This window comes from Octopus bimaculoides, chromosome 19 (genome assembly GCF_001194135.2).
Source record: "Octopus bimaculoides isolate UCB-OBI-ISO-001 chromosome 19, ASM119413v2, whole genome shotgun sequence".
NCBI classification, from domain to species: domain Eukaryota; kingdom Metazoa; phylum Mollusca; class Cephalopoda; order Octopoda; family Octopodidae; genus Octopus; species Octopus bimaculoides.
Window position 1 is genome coordinate 30,192,442 of NC_068999.1, and position 24,913 is coordinate 30,217,354.

The following is a 24,913-nucleotide window of genomic DNA, read 5'->3' on the forward strand; positions in this document are numbered from 1 at the left end:
ATATATATATGTGTGTATATATAATTGCATATGTATGTATATACATGTATATATATATGTGTATATATGTATATATATATATATGTGTATACATATATATATGTATATATGTGTGTAGTTAAAAACTTGGAAATGGATGCGTGACGTTCAATCAAACAATAATATAAATAATATATATATGCATATATACACACACATATGTACATACATACATATGTATGTATATAGGTATGCATATATGGGTACGGGACGTCACAAAACGTAAACAACATGAAATAAGAAAATAACGTTGAGTACGCAAAGAACGAGAGAAACAATGGAAAACACGACAAGTAACATAAAAAACGACCCTTCATCAGTTGTTGGCATACATATAGTTATTCATATATACACATATACGTACACTTATAAATGTATACATACCAGTACAGATATACACACTTAATAAAATTTTCTAATCACGTATTCAGTATAGTGTATACAAGATAGAACACTCTCACGTCTTTCATTAAGCAATTTCTTCTTCGATGTTAATATCTGACATAATTCATCTATACACAGGTTACATGTAGCATCATTAAACTTATACGATCTAGCATGACTAAGTACTTTCCGATTTTTTTGTAAGATTTCTTACATAGGCGCAGGAGTGGCTGTGTGGTAAGTAGAATGCTTACCAACCACATGGTTCCGGGTTCATTCCTACTGCGTGGCACCTTGGGCAAGTGTCTTCTACTATAGCTCGGGCCGACCAAAGCATTCGCCACCTCTTCCCATTTCTGGGTGAGATTGTTCACCCTGTTCATCACCTCTCCCCAGTTCTTCTACCTGGAGATCCGGACCAAACCAGACCCAGAGCAATTTAACCGGTACTTCCGTCCAACGCCCTACAACGCTGTCGTTTGGCTTGGACTCGTCTCTCCAAGTACCGAGCTGCAGGCGCACCGACTTGTCCTGATTAATCTTTGTTGCTGTCACCGCTTCGTACTCCTTTAAGGTAGAGCCGATCAACTCGATTTTCGAGTTGTCCGACACTATAATGGTGACTTCGTCCGCATAAGCCGACAAGAACATTGCCCATCCTAGATCACGTGGGATGTCACTCGAAATATCCAGCTTCCTCAGTAATGGCTCGAGAGCTAGCACATACAGAATGAAAGAGAGTGGGTATCCTTGACAGACCGACCGACCGACCGACCGAGCGATGCTAAACGATTCCGATACATGGCCGTTTGCTTTGACCACCGAACAGATACTGCTATACAACGCAGTGAGCCAGCGACTGAAAACGTGACTGAAGCCAGCCCCCGCAAGAATAGCCTCCAAGTATTGATGGTCGACCCTGTCAAAAGCTTTTCACTGATCCAAATTGATCAGAGTCCAACCCATGCCAGGTTCCTTCCCTACCCTCTCTATGATGTAGCGCGTGAGGTGGAGGTAGTTGTGATTAAGTCTGTTCGGAATAGCGCATGTCTGCGCGTTACTGATCAGCCTACTGACGACAAGCGCCAACCTCTTGGCTAACACCTCGGCCATATTCTTATAAAATGCGTTCAGCAGAGTTATGGCCCTAAAATTGTTTATTTGGTGCCCCTTGTTCGGGTCCTTTCTCAGCAGCACCACCACGCCACGCTTTACAACATTGAGTATTCTTTCGTTTTGTTACCAGTAGCGGTAGATATCCACCAAGAGATCACTGAACAAGTCTGGTGTATGAAGATAAAGCTCGAAAGGCAGACCATTCAGCCCCGGAGACTTCTCCCTTGTGCATTCGTCATCGCGTCCCGTATTTCTTTGGCTGTTATCGGCATTTTGAAGAACTCCGCATCCCTGGCCGAAACGCGTGGCATCCCATCAAGGTAGGAGGTGAAATCCACCTCCATCCCCGACACACCGCACGCCCCGAACACGTTTAGAGTACTCCCGTCCCGGCCCGCCAAAGACCGAAATAATAATAATAATAATAATAATAATAATAATAATAATAATAATAATAATAATAATAAACAACTACAATATCCTTAACTGGACACTAAATGAACTAACGAAAATAGACAGAAAAACAAGAAAAATAATGACAGGATCTGGGATGCACCACCCAAAATCTGACATAGAAAGGTTATATATACAACGTATAGAAGGTGGTAGAGGCCTAATACATCTGGAAAACTATTATAAAATAACCACTATAGGACTGCAAAAATACCTACTTCAGAAAAGATGAAACAACAAAAGCTATAAAACAAATGAAATCCAAACTAAAATTAGAACAGCAACGGGCCATGATAAAACGATGGCAAGAAAAGCCCCCTCATGGCAAATACTGGGCTAAACTAAATGCAAAAGAAATAGACAGAGAAAAACTCCAGCGATGGTTGAGAAGCTCAGGACTCTGGAAATTATCCATAATGTCCTTCGGAAAAGACCGGCTACATGATCCCTCCCGACTCCCAGAGTTACCCCGAGGACGTCGTTTCTCAAACTCGATACTAATCCACTATAGAACTCCATTGTGGAACTTCTACAGATCACGTTGCCCGACTGGCAGAATGCTGTGAGCGCTTGCCGACACTCCAGGTGCCAAGCACCCTTTCTCGGCCTACGTTTGATCCAAGACTGTAGCTGCGGAAAATTCTGTCTGACAAACGGCGATCACACCTGTTCACCATTAAGAAACCGCTGGAGATGTCGCAGGCTCAACGCATATCTGTGCATTATTAGCCACGGCATGTCCAGTCCTCCACTCAGTAGCTGCTGACGAAGAGGAACCGTCTGACGAGTGGAACGCAACCCTTCCACAGAAATTGAAAGAGCAAGCGCTCTAGCTTGATCAGTCACGAAGCAGGACAAGGGTAAACGGCCAGGCAGTAAGAGATGACGGAAGCGATATACGCATTCACTACCTTCCCCCGACCTTTCAAGGATAGCTTCCTCTCTGTCCATTTCTGGGTGAGATTGGTCACCCTACTCATCTCCTCCTCTCAGTTCTTGTCCACCCGGAGTACCGGACAAAACCAGATCCTGAGCAGTTTAATCGGTACTTCCGTCCAGCACCCTACGATGCATGGACCTGCCTATCTAGGTGCTGAACTCTAGGCCCACTGACTTGTCCTGATCAATTTTTGCTGCTGTCACCGCTTCGTAGTCCCGATCAACTCGATTTTCGAGCTGCCCAACACTATTACGGTGACGTCGTCCGTATAAACCGACACGAGCCTTCCGCATCCAAGTTCATGCAGGATGCCCCTCGAAATATCTAACTTCCTTGGTAATTGCTCGAGAGCCATCACGTACAAAAGAGTTGAGTGTGGGTATTCTAGATAGATCGTACAAGCGATGCTAAACAACTCCAATAGGTGGTTGTTTACTTTGACCACTGAACAGATATCGCTGTACATTGCAGTGACCCAGCCTCTAAAAACGGAACCGAAGCCGGCCACCGTGAGGACAGCCTCCAAGTATTGATAATCAACCCTACTAAAAGCTTTGGACTGATCCAAACTTATCAAGGCCCCACCCATGCCAAGTTCCTTCCCTACCCTCTCTATGATGAAGCGCGTGAGGTGGATATTGTCGTGGATAAATCTGTTCTAGATTGTGCATGTCTGCGCGTCATTGACCAATTTATCGACGACGAGCGCCAACCTCTTGGCTAACCCCTCGGCCAAAATATTATAATCTGCGTTCAGCAGAGTTAAATGATCTATTTGGTCCCCTTTGCTCGTGTTCTTCTCAGCAGTACCACCACGCCACGGCTAACAGCACTGGGTATTCTCCCGTTCAGCTGCCAATTGCAGTAGATATCCACCAAGAGATCACCGAACAAGTCTGGTGTATGAAGATAAAGCTTGAAGGGTAGACCATTCAACCCCGGAGACTTCTCCCTTGTGCAGCGCGTCATCGAGTCCCGTATATCTTTGGCTGTTATCAGTATTTCACAGAACTCCGCGTCCTTGACGAAAGGTGTGGAATGCTGCCGAGGTAGGAGGTGAAACTATTATTATTATTATTGTTGTTGTTGTTGTTGTTGTTGTTGCTGTTGCTGCTGATGCTACTGTTGTTGTTGTTGTTGTTATTCATATACACACACCAGATTAGACTGTTCGAAAAGAAAACTTCCTAACATCAGGCTATAACAACTAACCTTAGATGTTAAGAACCCTCCTAAGTATCCTAGCTGTCCTTAATAACACTGTTTTCTGGAGCTGTACTAAACTGGATTTTATGCCTATTTTCTCTATCCATCTATTCAAATCTTTAGGGATAGTTCCTAATGCACCTATAACTGCTGGGATACATTTTACCCGCACTTTCCATAGTCTCTGTAATTCAAAGGTTAGGTCCTGATACTTTGCTCTTGTTTCTATACCCCTCATATTGATTTTTTCATCATTTAGGACTGTAAAGTTAATTATCTGACACTTTCTATTCTTTTTGTCTGCTACTACTAAACTAGGCCTTCTAGTTTCTATTACTCTGTCAGTCTGAATGTTAAAGTCTCACAACATCGTATATTACTTTCTAGTGCTTTACTTGGTTCATTTTCATACCATTTATCAGTATGGTCAAATCCTGCTCTCCCTAAGTTGTCATGTCTTGTATTCTTTCTGTGCAAGCATGCTACATTCACTTACTATATGAATAACTCTTTCCTCTTTTGATTTGCATTACCTACTTTGGGAATCTACTTGGTTTTTGTGTATCTTGGCTTTTATCCAATTAGTCCTTAATGCTTGATCTTATGCTACTATTAATAAACTTTCTGTCTCCCTTTTCAGCCTTCCTTTCTGCAACCATAACCATGTCTCACTATTACTATTTGATGCAACTATCTTTGGGAATCTACCATGCAAAGCCTTCTCCTGCAGTCAGATAACTTTTGTTCTTTTTTCTGATTTTTAAGTTCGTTTTTTTTTGTTTCATTATGTCTTGCTGTGATTCTAGCAGCTCTTAATAAAGTTTCTTCACTATTGCCTACATAGGACTCTATATCTACTCTAGCTAACTCCACACAGTCTTCTACTGATATTAACAACTATTCCACCTTTCTTTCTATCTAGGTAAGTATAATCTTGCTACTCCTGCCCTTGGGTGGAGTCTTCCATTTGTATTGAATTCCTTCCTATTTCTTCTGTTTATCTTTGCTAATTCAGTTTCTGTCCAATCTACAAAAGCTGCTGAGTATCTAAGTAATGATGCTGTCTAAGTATTTACATCCTTCACTAGATTCGGGCCATATTGTTATTATTGAGTGAGAGAGTAATGTATACCATCAAAGTGACACTGGAGTAAAATATACGAAGCTCAGTATACCATCGTGGCTTATCCGTCTGGTAAGGGTATAACAGATACATGCATCACAACCATATGTGCTCAACATGGTGATATCATATCAGCATAAACAGCATGACCTTGAAGGTGGAGCCCAGTTAGAATTTTCTTCTTCAGGTCGAGTAGTCCATCCCGCTTAAAAGGTCTCTGAATAAGGTTTGAACAAAACACCCATGTTTCCAGAGGTGAATTATTCAAAAGAGAAAGAATTCCTCTCAACACACGGCTATGATACTCTCCAGCAACTTCTGCTCGTGATCAGAGATGCACATATCGTCAGCCACTAAGGGACATGCTCAACTGGTTAAAGTCAAACAAATGACAAGCAAATCTGTGGTACTGAGCAGAACATTTGCTGTAGCCCATCTTTTGTATCAAGACAAAACAATGTACTTCCAAACAATCTACTTCCAATCAGTTAAGATCAAAATCCATGAGAGTCACTGCTTGGTACTGCATCAGTGAATATTATTATTATTATTATTATTATTATTATTATTATTATTATTATTATTATTATTATTGAGTGAGAGAGCAGTTCTTGCCATCAAAGTGACACTGGGGTAAAATATACGAAGCCCATTATGCCCATCATGACTACCCGTCTGATAAGAATACACCAGGCACATGCATAACAACCATATGTGCGCGACATGGTAATCTCATATCAAGATAAACAGCGCATGACCACGCAGGTGGGGCCCAGTTAGAATTTTCTTCAGGTCGAGTAGCCCATCCTGAATAAGGTTTGTTTAAGGATGTTGAGCAAAATACCAATGTTTCCAAAGGTGAATTATTCAAACCCCGAAGAATTCCTCTCAGCACATGGCTATGATGCTCCCCCACTACTTCTGCTCATGATCAGAGATGCACATATCGTCAACCACTAAGGGTCATGCTCAACTGGTTAAGGTCAAACAACTGACAAGCAAATCTGTGGTATTAAGCAGAATATTTGCTGTAGCCCATATTTTTATACCAAGACAAAACAATGTACATGATAACACTTCCAACCAATTAAGATCAGAAGCCATGAGAGCTACTGCCTGGTACTGCATATTATTATTATTATTATTATTATTATTATTATTATTATTATTATTATTGTTATTTTTCACAAATTTTCGGAGATAAGGGGAATATTACAGGAGCAAATTACAGAAAAGGTGACATTTATTCACTATGAATTATAAAAAATCAGGCCTGTAAAGCAAAATTTTCATAACAAATTGTAAGGTATAGCCACTAAGTATCGGAGAAAAACTCTCACACCCATGATTAGCATGAGCATGTGAACTCTTCCACCGAAACGATGTAGGAATTCCTTATCTGCTGTCTTGAATTGCTTCCTCTCAGTCAATTTATTGTTTTTGATTGGATACGGACATCATTATTCCATCTCAGCTCCTATAATCGGATTCTAAGCTGTTTTAAAGTAGCGAATTATTGGCCTAACTTTAGTTAAATCGGTGATCCCTTCACCTACTGCCTCATATTTCAACGTCTATTTTGAAGTCACCATGACTCAAAGACGAATTAATTCTGCCTTTTGACTGATACATGTATGACTGATACATGTATGACTGATACATGTATGACTGATACATGTATGACTGATACATGTATGACTGATACATGTATCGAATTCGATAGGATGAAACTTTACCAATTCTTCTGAATTGGAGTCTATAAAGATTTCATTGTCTTGATAATTTGAGAAACTTCATGAAATTTTATTTTTCACTTTTTTGTTTAGGAAATTGTTGTTTAATCACAAGTCAGCCATAATCGAGCTGACTCTGACATCGTTCTTGCCATGACCATCTTGCCTCAGACAAATTTAATCTCAGGCCATATTTAACACGTCCTTCCTTTAAAACAAATGTAGTATGATTTCAGAAGATTTAGCTGCAATCAGGTCAGGCAATCACTTAGATATTCCTTCATTAACATATACTTTTGTAATGGTAGTGTTGTTGGTGGTGAAAGGGAGAATAGTGGTGATGGTAGTGGTGACAAAAGAGATGTTGATTGTAAAGTGGTAATGGTAGTATCTTTAGCAATGGTATAGTGATAATAACAGTAGTGGTGGTCACATTAAAAACGGTCATTTGAATTCTCTTTATTTTTGTATAGTTTTTGTTGTCGATATATAATTTCTCACCTCAACTATTGCAAAATAATTATAAATTAAGACCATTAAACATATAATTACCTAAGCATCACCACTACCACCATCACCACCATCACCATCACCATCACCATCACCACAACCACCAGCATCATTGCCGCCATCACTAAGAACAACAATATCACCGCTAATACTATCAGTACCCTACTATCACCATCATCATCACCATTACTTCCAACAACAAGATGAACAAGAAGAAAAAAACTTCCATTTTCACGATCATTTGCTATAAATGTCCTCTTGCTATTGTTTGTCGTCTTGGTGAGCAGTGATTTGGTATCGGTGATCGATTTCTGCGTCATCCCGTATTACCTGGATACAGATGACTGACAACAGAAATATCATCCCTTCCATAGTCGTCGTCATTGCTACTTGTCTTTCTCCTCCAAATACATGTTGTGACCAGTTTCCATAGCAAGCCAAGTCTTGATCAAACCATACAATTGTCACAGCAATGCTATGGATGATAGTTTTGTCTCCGCTGGAAGTCCCAGGTTAATTACAGTCTATCTATCTATCTATCTATCTATCTATCTATCTATCTATCTATGCCTATTTCACCCCTGTCTCTCTGAGCCTGTATGTCTCCTCATTCACTCTCTCTCCCTCTCTCCCTCTCTCTCTCCATCTCCTCCTCTCTCTCTCTCCTGTTTCTCGCTTTTCACTACTTGTCTAACCTGCTTACTGCTTCTTTCCTTCTCTACTTTCTCTTTTTCTGCCCTTCCTCCCATTTCATTCCAAAATTACTTCCTATGTTCTTTCCATTTTCTACACCACTCCCAACTGCAGCCTCATTATATGGGATCTATGTATACATGTATGTATTTACTCGTCAATATACCTCTTTCTCTCTCACCCTCCCTCTCTGAAATATATATACGTACACACATACATATATTCCTTATTTTCGATGTAAGCAGTATTAGTTCAGAATAGCATTTTGTATATCTTAATATGGATATACTGTAGAAAGCCACAAAACTACGATATTCGTCTTGAGAAAGCATCTCGTATAAACGTACAGGGCTAAAAGCATGTAAGTATATCAGCAGCAATGATGGAATTGCTAAATCTAGATTTTTCTTCGAACATTCGCATCATCAGTAGCAAGCATTCACTATCAACTGCATACTTAGACAAATTTTGTCTCTACTGATATAAAGGAACAGTAATTAACAAATCACTGGTGTTGCAAATAGCCGGCAGGTTGGGTAAAAGTTTGCTAACGACGGAGGCAGTATTAACTCAGAATAGCATTCTGTGTATCTTTCTTAACGTATGCCACAAAACTGCGGTATGCATATTGTGTCCCTACTACTGTTCCTTTTTCACTAGTACCCATATAAAATTATCCATTGTCCACAGGTGAGAGTACCATCCACTTTCAGAAGCACTGGTTGAAATATTAAGGTTTGTGTTTTTCAAAAGTCAAATCTTGTAATGATTCTTTTACAGAAAAGAAATGAACGATAAAGGAAATGATTAGAGCTTTCTCCCCTACATTAAAGAGTTCCTTAATTCCTTTAAAATGAATGCAAATATGATTAGTACGATTCGTGTGATAACTTTCGTTTCAAGACCGACTAAGTTTGAATACTGAGTAGTGGCTTTCACTTTAAAACATTTTGCTCAGAATTTCAAATATTCAACTCAGTGGTCGGGAGGAGGTGGTCAAGAAGACAAGGACAGGTACAGCCACAGAACCGAGTGAAGGTATCTTTTCAAGTTGTACAAGAACTGCGCAGGAGTACCCCACATGCTCCAGAGGATCGTGGGGATTATTTGAAGAGACAGTAGAAGTGTGCCGACGGTATATGGATTCAAAAGGAGGAAAAGTGAAAGACCATCAGTTAGTTTAGAATAATTTCGCTTCTCAGTGTCCAGAGAAAGCTATTATTCAGACTACCAATCTAGGAATTCCTACAGCGATACCTCAAATCAGAAAGGAGGTATTCCAAAAATATCAGGGTGTCTGAAACACTTAGGTGTAATTATCCAATTGATTAGGAGAGCCTCAGAGAATAAGAAGGCAAGGCATTATTGTAGCTGGATCTTGCAAACACATGTGGGTCCATTCCCTGTAAGCTGGTTGAAGAGGTATTAAAAGAGGCACCATGTACCTACCAAGTTCAGCTATCTTTTCTGGATTACTACAATAACCTCGGTGTGAGAGTTCTCTGCTTCCACAACATCAAAGTAGCACAAGCTCGAGAAGGGCATTATCTCTGGACGTATCTTTTAAGTACCACTTTCGCGCTTGCAATGAACATGTTGGTAAAGTCGGATGAAGTATAGTGTAGTGGGTCGTTCATCATGTCTCCCCTTTAGGGCCTTTATGTCTAACCCAACTATGTCAACAACATCAGTCACGAGAAGGAAAATCCCAAAGAGCCTTGAGCATTCGTTGTTTGAGCTTCACATATTTCAAACCAGTCGATTCCCGATCTCTTGTGTTGAAGAACCGTAGCGTTAGCAGCAAGTCCAGCTTCTAGATTGGTAGCATACAGATACCTTCAATTACCGAGAAACCGGTGAAAAGCCTTCGAAAGTTTTTTAATAGCAGTCTAAATGGTACAACATCCATTCATAAAACCAGTTATCCACAGTAGGCAAATCAATTCTATCTGGAAAGTATAAGGCATGGCATCCTCCTACATATTATTTAGCCAGTCACGGTACATGAAACCCCATTAAGTACAGAAGAGGGCTTTGAGGGGAGCATCATCTGATTCCTGCGGAAATGTCAGAGACTTTCTCAGAACATGAGTATCATCACCCTGTATGAACAGAATAACAAGCTGAAGCTTTTTATCAGCAGACTGAAAAAAGAATTCATAGTGAACGTACTGGCGAGGTGCTGCAAAACTGAGATTCTTGCGATCCAAAAGTCTCTTAGATTGATACTGAGATCAGAACAAGATGAGAGTAGAGAACAACGGAAGCTGTTGAGGCTGCAGAATCACGACTAAGGCATAGAGTGCTGGTTGGTGTTGCATCTTCTGGAGGACACTACATCTCACTATGATGTGGTGCAAGAAAAAGACAGTAGGTTATTGATCCGAAATAAGGCGAGAGCCTCTGAGGTGGTGTAGGCCAGGTAAAATGCTGAGATACAGCATTAAGATGCCTGGTTGAAAATGAAGCAGGTGATGGTACACAAAATTTCGTGAACTTTGGAGTGCGGACCCTCCTCGAACGAAATCCCTGATTCAGGCAGTTTGTGACTTCCTACCGGTCCATCTAGTTTGTTCTGCTTGGGAAAGTTGGAATCATCAGCTTGTTCTCTATGCCTGGGGAGGACATCTTGGATAACATCGTCAGTAGCTGTCCAAAAGCCCTGAGACGAAGGCACTACCACTGGTGACATAACTAGGTTCTGAAAGTCACAGATTATACGCAGTGGTAGTGGTACTGGTCATTGCAGGCGCCTCCACCCAACAAAAAAAGACTATCGTCTTTGTCAAGGCTGGCATAAAGAAGATACCAGCTACCTCGTCCGTGTCCTCAGAGTTAAAGGCAACAGCAAAAGACCGGAATCTGAAAGTCGAGCTGGGAAAGCAACTGAAGTTCTCAGAAACTGCCACTTTAACATTGAAAAAAACAGACACGGTGCTAATCGTGGAAGCATCGAATCAGGTGGTTCTGTTCGACTTCTGCTTGTATTAATATATGTCAGACCCTCATTCGGTTTTCGAAAGGATTATAGGTACCAGTGTCTAAGTCTAAGACACTGAGGAAATCAACCACTTTCAAATTGCTTCAATTGTGACCTTGAGTTCGAGAGAATTACGTGTATGGGTTACATTTTTCATAAGCCTAGCAAATGTGTTAGCCATTCGTCCCAATCGATTGTGTCAAAGCGTCGTCCCTATAAAGGCCAAAGCTAGTTAAGGAACATTTCTTATTGAGAATATATCGAATAAAAAAAACTATAAGGTTGAGTAAAACATAAGCAATGTTTTGAACCATGAAGAATTTGTACCGGATTTTTGCAGAGTTTTGAATTTTTTTAAACATTGTTTTGCAATTGTCTGAGAATACAGACATAGACTTACCCAAATGCATCAATAAATTAACATTGATATTTTTTTCACCGCTGCTCCAATCACCGCATAGCTTGCTAGTGTGATTTTGTTTGCGGCTGCGTGCCTACTGTTACGTTCCTCGGAATACTGTTGCTTGGTTATTATTGTTACCATTGTTGGATCATGTTACCGTTGGATTGTTATTGCTGTTTCGCCTACGGGCTTGTGGTTCTTGTTTGACTTCCTTTCTCTAGTTTGGGGGAAAGAATTTTGAAATGGAGTATTCGCCAGAAAACGTCGGGAGTTATGCGTCGGCGGCGGGTAGTCGCGCGACCAACGCTACGAACACATTAGAGGTGTGAGAGGTAGCAATAGGCATCGAGAAGATTGGGAGTCACAGGGAGCTGCTCCAGAAGGAAAGGGAAAGTCTAAGATTGATCCCTCCAGAGGACGTGACCAATAGTACCAGGAGAAGGATAGTGTTCTACAGACCGCTGTCCTTATCCAGCAAGAAAATTGAGATGGCAGCGGAGGAGGCTATTGAGAAATGCCTAGAAAGCGTGAAAGCGTAGCCTCTTACTACACCAGAGGAAGAAAGTATGCCACAGTGGAGGTGAGGCTTGCCACTGAAGAAGAATCAATGAATCACTCCACTGTGCCTCTGAGATCACAGGAATGCGTACTTCTGCCAACCTACTGAGAATCAGGGTTGGCAGGGTGCCGCCAGAAATAGAGAACCCAGCAGTTGAACGGCAGTCGAACGGCAGTCGAACACAAGATTACCAAGATTAAGTCGGTGATCAGAGTAAGATTGCCGGCTGAGGCGAACCCGGAATACACCAAATGCATATTAATCGACAGAGAAAAGTACACAAAATTAAAAGAATCATTTGGTTCATTGAGGAGGTAGAATATGTTAGGAGCGGAGGCAGAATACGATACCCTATTTCCGGTTGTAGATTACGAAGACATAATGCAGTACGTGAACTGGTAAATACAGTAAGTAAAATTTTAAATGATGAAAATTTGATAAACTTAAAAAAAACCCAGTTAAATGTAACCACCCGAGAATGCGGCTCGAGTGGTCATTTCACCCTCATTTTTATGTAATTTCACCTTTTATCCGTTTCACGTTTTTGTCCCCACTTGTTTTCTTCTGTCTGTCCTTGTCCCGCCCCCTCTATGTTACGCCTTATGGCGGAATAAAAAAAATTTGTTACAATCATCTCCTAGCTTGCTGGTGTGATTTTGTTTGAAGGCTTCTGCCCAGTATTGTGAACTGTTGAAATTGTTGGAATTTATTGCTTAATTTGTTGTTGGTTGTTAAAAACACATAGTTTATTCAGCAAGCTTGTGTTTTTTGTTGTATATTTTCCACCCCCATTTAGGGTGGAAAAATGTCTGAAATGAGGGTGGAGCGCGAGGGAGCACGAGCAGGAAGCTACGCGTCTGTAGCTGGAAATGGGAACATGGCGAAGACAGTGAGACAGTTGGAAATGCGAGAGGTTATCATTGACCGGGAAGCATAGTGTGACTGCATGCAATTTATAGAAAGAGAAGGGTTGAGTGTAAAGTTGATCCTCCGGAGGAAACAACCTGTAAAATGAGAAGAACGGTGATGTATAGGACACTGTACTTGCCGAAAAAAAAAAGATCGGGATGGTACTGGAGGATGCCATAGAAAAATGCTTAGACACAATAAGAGGCGACATCTCCTTCTCCACCAGAGGTAGGAGATACGGTACAGTGGAGGTAAGATTTGCCTCCGAAGAGGTGGGAATTTAATCACTCCACTGTACCAATAAGGACTGAAGAAAGGCTACTCCTGCCAACCTACCTAGGGAAACGTGTTTCTAGAGAGAAGATTGGCAGGATTCCGCCAGAGGTAAAAGAGATATGGATAGCGGCAGCTATACTCACCGGAACAAAGGAAGAGGTAAAAGTTGTTCAGGCAACTCGAACACAACAATTGAATTGATGGGGTTACGGCCTGAAATTAATCATCCAGGCCACCCAATCGGACCTAAATGAGGTCCATGAAATTATCGAGTTACCAGACGATATAAAACTGACGGTGACAGTGGAAGGGAGACCTCCCACCTGATATTGTTGTAGCCAGAAGGGGCACATAAAAAAGTGTCCCCAAAATGTACAAGAAGAATAGAGGAACGCAGCTGAGAGCCAAAGCGAGCCTGAGAGCATCGCGAAGGTAACGGAACAGACCCAAGAAGCGATGGAATTAAAACGAACATACCAAGAATATTCCGAAAAGGACTACATTGAAGTAACAAGGAAAAGAGAACGAACCAATGCACCACAAAAAAAAGGGAGAGTTGCTCACAAAATAAGACACACACCAGTCAAACGAAATGCAGACAACCCTATAGAACAACGCACCCACACAGCACACATCACTGATATCATCCCCGCAAAAAAAAAAAAAAAAACTGCCCAGAATATCCCACCAGGCATTCACATGCAGACGCACAACACAGTCAAACCGCACCAGAACACATTGCATGCCTAATGACATACAGAAAAAGTATATCCATAGAAAATAAAATCACAAAATTAAAAAATATTATTAGAGTCAAACTACCTAAAGACAACGCAGCAGACACAAAATGCATCTTGATTGATGAACAAAGACACACAACATTAAAAGAAACATTCACATCCGGTATAGATCCTCTGGAGTTAGGGGTGAGGTTTGACTCTCCCCACCATGGTAGAATATAGTGAACTTACGCCACATTTTGTATGATAAGGAAAAAGACATTAAATAAGATTGTTTTAAACGATTAAAAATTGATGAACTAACAGATAATGAACAGTAAAACGTGACTGCCCGAGAGGGAAGACATTCATCCTCATTTTGTATATTCATTTCCTTCACTATTTTGTATTTTATGTCCCCACTTGTGTTGTCTCTCCTTGTGCCGTACCTTCTATGTTACGTCTTTATGGCGAATAAAGAGAAAAAAACGTTAGAATCATCTACTAGCTTGCTAGTGTGATTTTGTTTGCGGCTGCGTGCCTACTGTTACGTTCCTCGGAATACTGTATCTCTGTTATTACTGTTACCGTTGTTGGATCTTGTTACCGTTGTATTGTTATTGCTGTTTCGCCTACGGGCTTGTGGTTTTTGTTATTCTTTTCGCCAATTTGGGGTAAAGAATTTTGAAATGGAGTATTCACCAGAACACGTCGGGAGCTATGCATCGGCAGCAGGTAGTCGTGCGACAAAAGCTACGAAAACATTGGAGGTACGAGAGGTGGCAATAGACCTCGAGAACCTAGGAAGACATAGGGGGCTGCTCCAGAAAGAGGAGGAAAGTCTAAGGCTGACCCATCCGGAAGAAGTAACTAACAGTACGGAGAAAAGGACAGTTTTCTACAGACCTCTGTCATTAGACAGCAAAAAGATAAAAATGGCGACAAAGGAAGCCATAGAAAAGTGTCTGGAGAGTATAAAGAATGCAGAGACATTTTACACTCGAGGAAGAACGTACGGCACACTGGAGGTAAAGTTCGCCACTGAACAAAAGGCAATAAACCACTTCACTGTGCCTTTAAGGTCAGAAGAATGGGTACTCCTTCCAACCTATTGCGGCAAAAGTGTCGCAAGGATCAGGGTTGGCAGGGTACCTCCCGAAATAGAAGAGGCGTGGCTGGTGGTAGCTATAATCTACGATAAAAAAGAAACCAGAATTTTGCAAGTGACAAGGACAAAAGAAGAGAATTGTTGGGTTATGGCCTGGAAATGGTAATCCAGGCTACCCAAGAAAATTTAAACTCTATAACGGAGGAAATGCTGTTGGCAGAAGATAGGAAATTGAGGGTGGTAGTGGTGAGTCGATCGCCCACCTGCTACCACTGTGGAGAGATGGGGTACATAAAAGTAAAGTGCTCCGAGTTGAAAGAAAGTACTGAGACAACTCTAACAATCGACGAAAACACGGAAGAACCAGACTCGGGGGAATTCACTGAGGTTCCAAAGAGAAAGAGAGGTAGAACAATGTTTTCGCTCCCGAAGAAAAACATAAAGAAAAAAAGAGGAGTGCAATATGGAAGAAGAGACATACACATTATATAATTGCACACAGTACACATCACCACTGCAAACACCACAAAAAAAAGAAGAAATATTATCCCAGATAGTCCTAGTTCACCAAATAGGATCCCAACCAGAATTGTAGACAACACACAGCCCTCAAAATCCCCAGGAAACAAAGAACATGTATCATGACATACAAAAAAAGTACATCAATAGAACGTAGAACTGCTAAAATTAAGTCGGTAATAATTATAAAATTTCCAGTGTAGGAAAACAAAAAAGGTATCTTAACTGACGTAGAAGTATATCAAAAATTAAAAAAAACGATTTGGATCGAACATTGAGCCGTTTGGGATCGGAGGTGGAGTATGATACCTTAACCCCGGCCGTTGACTACAAGTTAATGCCATGCAAAGTAAGTTTCTTCTATGATTATAATAGAAGATAAAAGAAGAACTTAAAAAAAGAAAACAGCAAATGTATACCACCCGAGAGTGGGTCTCGAATGGCCATTTCACCCTCATTTTTGTATAATTTCATCTTTCATTCGTTCCATATTTTTGTCCCCACTTGTATTGTTCTGTCTGTCCTTGTGCTGTCCCTTTTATGTTGCACTTTTATACCACATTCGTCTACAAGCTTGCTAGTGTGGTTTTGTTTGCGGCTGCGTGCCTACTGTTACGTTCCTCGGAATACTGTTGCTTGGTTATTATTGTTACCGTTGTTGGATCTTGTTACCGTTGGGTTGTTATTGTTGTTTCGCCTACGGGCTTATGGTTTTTGTTTGCTATTCTTTTCGCCAGTATGGGGAAAAGAATTTTGAAATGGAGTGTTCACCAGATCACGTCGGGAGCAATACGTCGGCGGCGGGTAGTCACGCGACCAACGCTACGAACACATTGGAGGTATGAGAGGTGTCAATAGACCTCGAGAAGCTAGGAATATACAGTATGCTGCTCCAGAAGGAGGGTAAGTCTAAGTCTAACTCCTCCGGAAAAAGTAACTAACAGCACGAGGGAAAGGACAGTTGTCTACAGACCGCTGTCCTTAGCCAGTAAAACATTAGAAATGGCAGCGGAGGAAACCATAGAAAATGTCTGGGGAGTATAAAGAATGCAGTGACATTTTACACCCAAGGAAGAAGGTACAGCACAGTATAGGTAAGGTTCGCCACTGAACAAAAGGCAATAATCCACTTCACTGTGCTTTTAAGGTCAGAGGAATGGGTACTCCTGCCAACCTATTGCGACGAAAGAGTCGCAAGGATCAGGGTTGGCAAGGTACCTCCCGAAATAGAAGGGGCGTGGCTGGTGGCAGCTATAATCTACGATACAAACGAAACCAGAATTTTGCAAGTGACAAGGACTGAAAACGCGAATTGTTGGGCTATGGCCTGGAAATGGTGATCCAGGACACCCAAGAAGTTTTTAAAATCTATAACGGAGGAAATGTTGTTGGCAGGAAATAGGAAATTGAGGGTGGTAGTGGAGAGTCGATCGCCCACCTGCTACCATTGTGGAGAGTCGATCGCCCACCTGCTACCACTGTGGAGAGTCGATCGACCACCTGCTACCACTGTGGAGAGAAGGAGCACGTAAAAGTAAAGTGCTCCGAGTTGAAAGAAAGCACCGAGACAACAGCTCTAACAATCGAAGAAAACACGGAAGAACTCGGAGGAATTCACTGAGGTTCCAGAGAGAAAGAGAGGTAGAACAACGTTTTCGCCCCCGAAGAATAACATAAGGAAAAAAAAAAAGAGGAGTGCAATATGGAAGCCGAGGCATACACATTAGTTAATTTCACACAGCACACATCACCACCGCAAACGCCACAAAATGAGAGATATTATCTCAGATAGTCCTAGTTCACCAAATAGGATCCCAACCAGAATTGCATGCAACACACAGCCCCACAAAACCCACAGAAAACAAAGAACATATGACATACAAAAAAGTACATCAATAGAACGTAGGATTGCTAAAATTAAGTCGGTAATAAGAATAAAGTTCCCAGAGGAGGAAAACAAAAATAAAGGTATCTTAACTCACGTAGAAGGATACCAAAACTTTTTTTTAAATGATTTGGATCGAACATTGACCCTTTGGGACCGGGGGTGGAGTACGATACCTTACCTCCGGTCGTTGACTACGACGAGTTAACGCCATTCAAAGTAAGTTCATCCTATGATTATAATACAAGATAAAAAAACTTTAAAACAAAATCAGTTAAAACAGAGTGGGTCTCGAGTGGCCATTCCACCCTCATTTTTGTATAATTTCACCTTTCATCTGTTTCATGTTTTTGTCCCCACTTGTATTGTTTAGTCTGTCCTTGTGCCGTCCCTTCTATGTTATGCCTTCATGGCGAAATAAAGAAAATGTTACAATCATATCGACTTGTTCGTACATGTTTGTACATTGTTCCAAAGGTCAGTAACGTTTATTGCAAGGTGTTTATTGTTGATTTTAGTGGTTTTTGACACTTGCTTTTGCTGCCTTACGGCAGCTTTGTTGTCGCTGCTCACCTTATTTGAAGAGTGCAGCGCTGTTTGGAAAAAAGAATTATCATAAATTATGAGAACTGAAGCTCCTCAGAGTTCTCTTCTTCAGAGGAGGAACTAATAAAAGCCCTGGAGAACGCTGACAGAAGCCACCAAAAACAAGTTAATTTGCAAGAAATCGGAAATCATAAGGAGATATTAAGAAGGGATTGACACAATGTGAAGGTGTCCCTTCTCTAAGAAGCAATGCAAGATGAGAAGGAGAAGATCATTATTTACAGAGCATTTTCTGTGAAGAACCAGAAAATGGAAGTAATGACGGTTGCCCAAATTGAAAGGGCGTTAAAGTCAATATAGAGAGAAATTGTTTACCTCAACAGGAGCCGAAAGTTTGGAACTGTGGAGGTGCGGTTCTGAGATGCAGCGACCGCAAGGCTACACTCGGCAACCCCTTTAAAAACGGAGGAGGTAGTGCTTCTACCCATATACTTTAGAAGGCGTACTTCTAGGGTAAGGGTAGAAGACACCCACAGAAATAGACGTAGTCTGGTTAGCGGCTGCTATCCTGTTGGGCTCGGAGGAAAAGGTGGTGGTCCTCCAAGCCACTTGTACTGCCCACAAGAATTGGCAGGGGCAGGATCTCGATATGATGATCGAGGTCGCTCCGGAAGACCTAGAACAGCTGATAGAGACTATAACGATTGAAGACACAATACTGAGGGTTAGAGTGAAGGGCAGGATCCCTCGGTGCTACAAATGTGGCCAAAAAGTTCACATTAGAGTAGACTGCCCTTCACTACCGGCAGATATGCAGACGAAGCCCGTGAGCGGAAAGGAAGCCGCACCTTCGCCTCTAGCAGTAACCAGTGCGAAAGTAGAGATAAGTGAAAATAAAGAGGGAGACGGATGGGAAAATGTGGGAAAAAGGAGAAAGAAAAGGAGGAAGACACAATCTGTGAGTGATAAGCCCCATCCCACGCCAACCCGACTCCTACTCAAGCCCACTTTGCCCTACCCTTCCTCTGCAGACACCAATCATTTCCCTGCCCCACCCAACACGGAAGAAACAAGCATATGTACACAGGAGTCCTAAATTTCCTAATCCCTGCTCTGTAAGGAAAGAAAAGGAGTACATCGTTTTTTATGATAAAGCAAATATGAAACTATTAAATGAAGTCTCTTGTTGGGACAAGTCGCCGGGACTAGACCTGAGAGAGACTCTAGGCTTCAATGATGGTCAACTAGCCGGCTTGTTCCGAAGGACATTTGGGTCAGGAACCTTGGATAACTTCCAAGGATCCCTGGCTTGACAGTGTTACCGAGGAGCTTTACCAGTTTGCGATAAACTCGCAAGGCATGGTGCCCCTTGTTCACCCATGTGCCCAAGATGCGAGCAGAACAGGGAAACCGTTCTGCACGCGATTGTACAATGCTCCAAAATTTCTGAAATGTGGGTTACGTTGAACACCTGCTGTCATATCTGGGAAGAGTACAACAGTTTTGCGAGTCGATTGTAAAGATTGTTACTCCTGTCTCTTTTAACAAAGAAAGTAAGGCTTGTTTTCTCGCTGTGGCCGCTATAGCGAAAGAAGTGGTATGGAAGACCCGCGTGAAAAGAATCATGACAGGCATCGTCATCTTCAGTCTTAGACTCGTTAATTTCCTCATTTACCACCTTAAGAGGAAAATAAGGGTGGAGAGAAAATGCCTGTTACCTGATATATAATGAAAAAGATGGAAGTCTGTAGCGAGTTTGTTGAGAATGAATGAACCCGCATAGTATTTCCATAAGGTTATACAAAAGGTTACAGTGGTGGCTCGGGGCTAGCGGTGTGAAAGCTAACTAAACCCGTCCCCCACTTCATTGTTTGTGTATTTGTTTTGCTAATCATTTTTTTATCATTCGATTGTATAAATTTTTTTCTTTTCACCTCTGTGCAAAAACCATACTCACCATGGTCTCCTCCCTCATTTGTACCGTCCCTCTATGTTTGACGTCCTGTGGGCAATAAAGAAAAGGTTACAATCATCTGAAATGGAAATGTCAAAGCGCAATATTCGAGCAATTTTGCTATTTAACTTTAAAAAAGGACTGAAAGCATCTGAAACTGCTCGCGATATCAGCAAAACGCTTGGTGAGGAAATGACCAGTGAGTGGTCAGCTCAAAAATGGTTTAAACGATTTCGCAGTGGCAACCTGGGCCTTGAATATCAGGAGCGTAGCGTACGCCCATTTGTGGTCGATGACGGTCAATTAAAGACTATCATTGAGAAAGATCTTCATAAAACCAATCGAGAACTGGCAAAAGAACTTCAAGTTAGCCAGAAAACTGCCTGCAACTATTTGCATGCGATCGGAAAATCAACAAAGCTCGACAAATGGGTACCACACGATTTGAATGAAAATCAGAAAATGCACAGATATAAAATTTGCTCGTCGCTTCTTCTCGACTGTATTGTAACGATGATAAGTAGATTCTGTACAATAATAAAAAAAAACCGTTCTTCGCAGTGGCCGGACCAAAATGAAGCACCGAAAACTTTCCCTAAACCCGAGTCTTCAAAAAGGTTATGGTGACTGTTCGGTGGTGTACTGTTGGACTCATCCACTCTAGCTTCTTTAAACTTCTTATCCACTATAACTACTGAAGAAACATATTGCTATGAAATTGCCGAATGAACGAAAAACTGCTACTCCTCCGTCCCAGACTGGTCAACAGAAGAGGGCCAATCATTCTTCATGACAATGCTCGACCTCACGTTTCACTAATGACGCTCCAGAAGTTGAGAGAACTTGGCTACGAAGTTCTTCCTCACCCAGATTATTCCCCAGACCTTTCACCTAGAGACTACCACTTTTTCAAGCCATTTGATGGTTTCTTGCGAGAAAAGGAGTTCAAAAATCAAACCGATGCTGAAAGTGCGTTCAAAGTATTCAGTTGCAAAACTCCAGATTTTTATGTTACCAGAATAAACAAACTTGTAACTCGTTGGCAAAATGTGTTGATTGTAATAGTACTTACTTTGATAAATAAAATTTCCGCATTGTTGAAATATATTGTGATGAATTTCATGTTTCAAAACGTTGCTTACTTTTAATTCAGCCTGATATAAGGTCACATACATCAACTCTGTCGAATTCTTCCATGTTTATGTCATCACAAATTTCGGTATTGTCCCTAGAGAAGTTGAGTGCCTTGTATAATAATCTCTCGATACAGAGAGGTAAAAGTTCACTATACTAGATTGTGTAAACCTTGCTCTACTTCTGCCGGCGTTGGTGTTAAACCATGATATGATCTCATTGGTATTGCATCACAGGGAGAGGCTAGAGGCTCTCCTAATGGCGGTGCTGATCATTCTGTGCAGGTGTATGCTCAATAAGCCGATCTCCGAACTTGCGAAGTTATTAGGCCGACGTTTAGCGTTGGAGATAAAGTTATGTTTGTGGTCCTTAATTGTTATAAAGGCCCTAGCTCGATGCATAATCTAAAAGCTATTTCTTTGACCTCATTGTTACTGTTATTTTAGGCCTAAAGGGCAACCTTCCTGTTGTTTGTTTGTGTAAATGGACTTATTAATCATTGTCTGCCCTATATAAAATGTTAGTATTGTTTGAAAAGACTAAAGCGCTATTAGAATTTTAAAGGTTACAAATGTATACTTTAAGTTTATTCGCATATTCTCGACTTTGAAATGGTGTTCAATAGGTCAGCTTCAAACGTTTCCAGTTTCTTAATCTTGATTGAGAATCTTTTATACATGATGCCAAAGTGCATAGTCGTCGAAAAACACTTTCGATCTCATATTCTTCACCAGGTCGATCATCTCCAGTAGCAGTCTAGTAGAGAACTCGTTAGATGGAGTTGTTATATTCTTTGTAGAGTATGCGAGGTCATATAGTTCCGTAGTGGTTAAAGGACATTAAATCTTTAATGACTATAAAGAGCACACTACTAGTCCCCCACCACCAAGATATGAATATAGGGTGTTTCCGAAAAAATGAATACACACGTTGAATGCTTATAAAATCGGTGTTTATTAAAATACATTTTCTTTTCAAAATTTGATAAAACCTACTGACAGTTTTTATTTATTTTTTTATGAACCCTGCAGAAAACAAAGAGTACGAGGAAAGCTGAACTGGATGGACTTTTCTACGAACTGTATTGCAACATGCCACATTTGTGAGCTACTCTCGTGGTATATGTCTACCGCAACTGGCAGCATTCTCAGTTGTGTGAGCCGAGAAAGAGTTAGTCTTGAACAAGGGAAACAAATAATTTTATGTTCATAATTGTGGTAAATACCGAGTTAAAGATTTTGATAAATATGTAGGGAGGTCGCTTGACACTACCTGAGTGTCGAAATTGAATCGGTAAATTTTCCCCTAGCTATACAGCCGAGGAAAAATGATGTGGATGTCGAGGAACAACGTCGTTTTGTTCAACCTGTGGCCTTGCCAACATTTGATTGACGCATTTTCCTCTTGGTCCATAACCCTTCTAGGCTACAAAGAGTTTAAATAAACAAAAATAAGTTACTCCACAAATGACTAGTTACAGTTACAACGGTATAATTTTTTTTCTAGCTGGTCTATATACTTATAAATACAAGCAGTTCCAAGAAGACCAGACAGAGGCAGAGAGAGAGAGAGAGAAAGCGGTCCTACGTGACAGTCAGCAGCTATGGTGTTTCACAATACAACTTACCTCTCCTGTCTCTCACTTGTTCACTAGCTCTATTCTTACAAACATTACTCTGTGTATCTCTTTCCTGCTGCTAGAACGACAAGAATATGTTAACTTAAGACCATACACTCTCATACAAGAAAATACAACTCTGTTTTACCTGGTAGGCTTTTCGACTGATTTGTTTTATACACACCCGTATTCGTTAGGAAATGATTATATATAACGGTGCAATAAAATATATGATCTACAACTTCAGTCACGGTCCTTACTCATTGAAGTCCAACACAACGACACCCACATCATCTTTCTCTTCTTCAACATAAACAACACCTGTTACATTTGGAGATCCCGACTGAAAAGAATTACAGCCTTCGCTTGAACATTCGTCACAACCTGTTAAATTTGTTGATACTGACGCTAAAACGAATTACTACCTTCTTTTCCATCGTACATACACTTTCCAGACCAAGACGTTCCTGCATCCTCTTCTTCTTCTGTGGACATGTCACTACCTCAGGCCGCAATTTCAATAAAAGTGCCACCCTTCTGGTCTTTCGATCCGGCCCTCTGGTTCGCCCACATCCAGGCTCAGTTTGCTTCGAACCGAATAGTAAGCGACGCAGCCAAGTTAACTAATTTGATCGGTGCCCTTTGGCCAGAAATAATGATGGCGGTCAGGGACTTGATTATGGCTTCACCAGGTTCGGTATCTTACGGCACTTCGGAGGGAACTCATTAAGAGGACCTCCGACTCTGAACAATGGCGACTACATCAGCTTTTGATATCCGAAGAGTTGGGGGATAAAACTCCGTCGCAGCTCTTGCGACGGATGAAACAACTTCTGGGGGATTATACCTTATCGGATGATACATTTAAACAACTTTTCCTCGAGCGTCTGCCTTCCAACACACAGATCGTACTGACATCTACCAAAGAATCGGCCTCTATCGATGAACTGGCCGAAGTGGCGGACAGAATCGCTGAGGCGGTTAAACCGTTTTCAACTATGACCCTGGTAACACTTTCTACAAATCCTTCCACTGTTTCCTCAGATTCCTCCTCCAACTCCCTTTCGTCAGTTAGGCCACTTCCTCGGTTTATTTGACTTATATCGTTGATTCATTCCTCACTGCGCTGGACTCCTGTCTCCACTCACCAAGCTTCTCAAGAAACGACGTAAGAAGAATGAAACCATTTCGCTTACTCCTACTCAAGCCAAAACTTTCGACGCTGTAAAACACTCTCTCTACAGCATCCCTCTTTGCACACCTCCGATGCAAAGCTTTCACTTGTGGTTGATGCATCAGACACTGCAATCGGTACTATTTTACAATCCTTTCATCAACAACACCCACGCTTCCGTCACATTTACTTCAATCTCATTGGACCCTGGGCCGTTACTCTCGGATACACTTTCATTTTTACTCGCTGTCCTGACGCCATGTCGCTAATTCATATTTCTTACACTGTAGTGCGAGCCCTGATATCGGGTTGGTTATCACGCTACACTCCGCTCTTACACACACCACTCCATACACGTCATGTCCAAGGGACTTTGCTGGACTCTATGTATATGAACTGGCCTTAAGTGCCTGTCATTTCCTCATTTGTGTGTACTTGCCTTTTCTTGCATTTGTTATATTGTTTTTCTTGATGCGTTCATGTTTTTCTGTTCGTTTGAATATTTTGCTTTGCATTTACGCATGTTTATTTTCGCTTTTCGGGACCCTTTTTATCCTTGTTCATGTGTTTTAACTGTACTATATTAGGTCGTCAAGTATGGAAAACAGTTTGCTAATGTTTTATAAATACAAGGAATAGTTTTATTCATCAAAGTATGTGCCCATATTGTCAATACATTTGTAGTGGCGCGAAATTATAGCCGCCATTGAGGAAGCACTCAACGAAGCACTCTTCACCACGATGCTATCGATATGATAGCTATTTGCTCCTCTGGCATGCATCAAGGAAGCTCTTAATCTTCCAATACTGATCACCAATTAATCAGCGGCTGCTAAGCTGAGTGACACAGGATTTATAAAACCAAGCATCATCAAAAATAAAACTTATTTTTATTATGTTGTTAATCGTTCTACTGCTGCTTCATATATAAT

At 41.2% G+C, this 24,913-nt stretch overlaps 1 long non-coding RNA gene across 1 annotated transcript in view; it reads right to left on the reverse strand.

Moving 5' to 3' along the window:
- LOC128250108 (uncharacterized) overlaps positions 1-21,316 on the reverse strand; it is a 32,685-nt gene extending 11,369 nt beyond the window's left edge. The window contains exons 1-2 of the long non-coding RNA XR_008266231.1: positions 21,128-21,316; positions 20,059-20,103 (exon numbers count right to left, since the gene is read on the reverse strand). This is a non-coding gene — a long non-coding RNA (uncharacterized LOC128250108). The remainder of the gene's footprint in view (positions 1-20,058; positions 20,104-21,127) is intronic.
- Between the last annotated feature and the right edge of the window lie 3,597 nt (positions 21,317-24,913).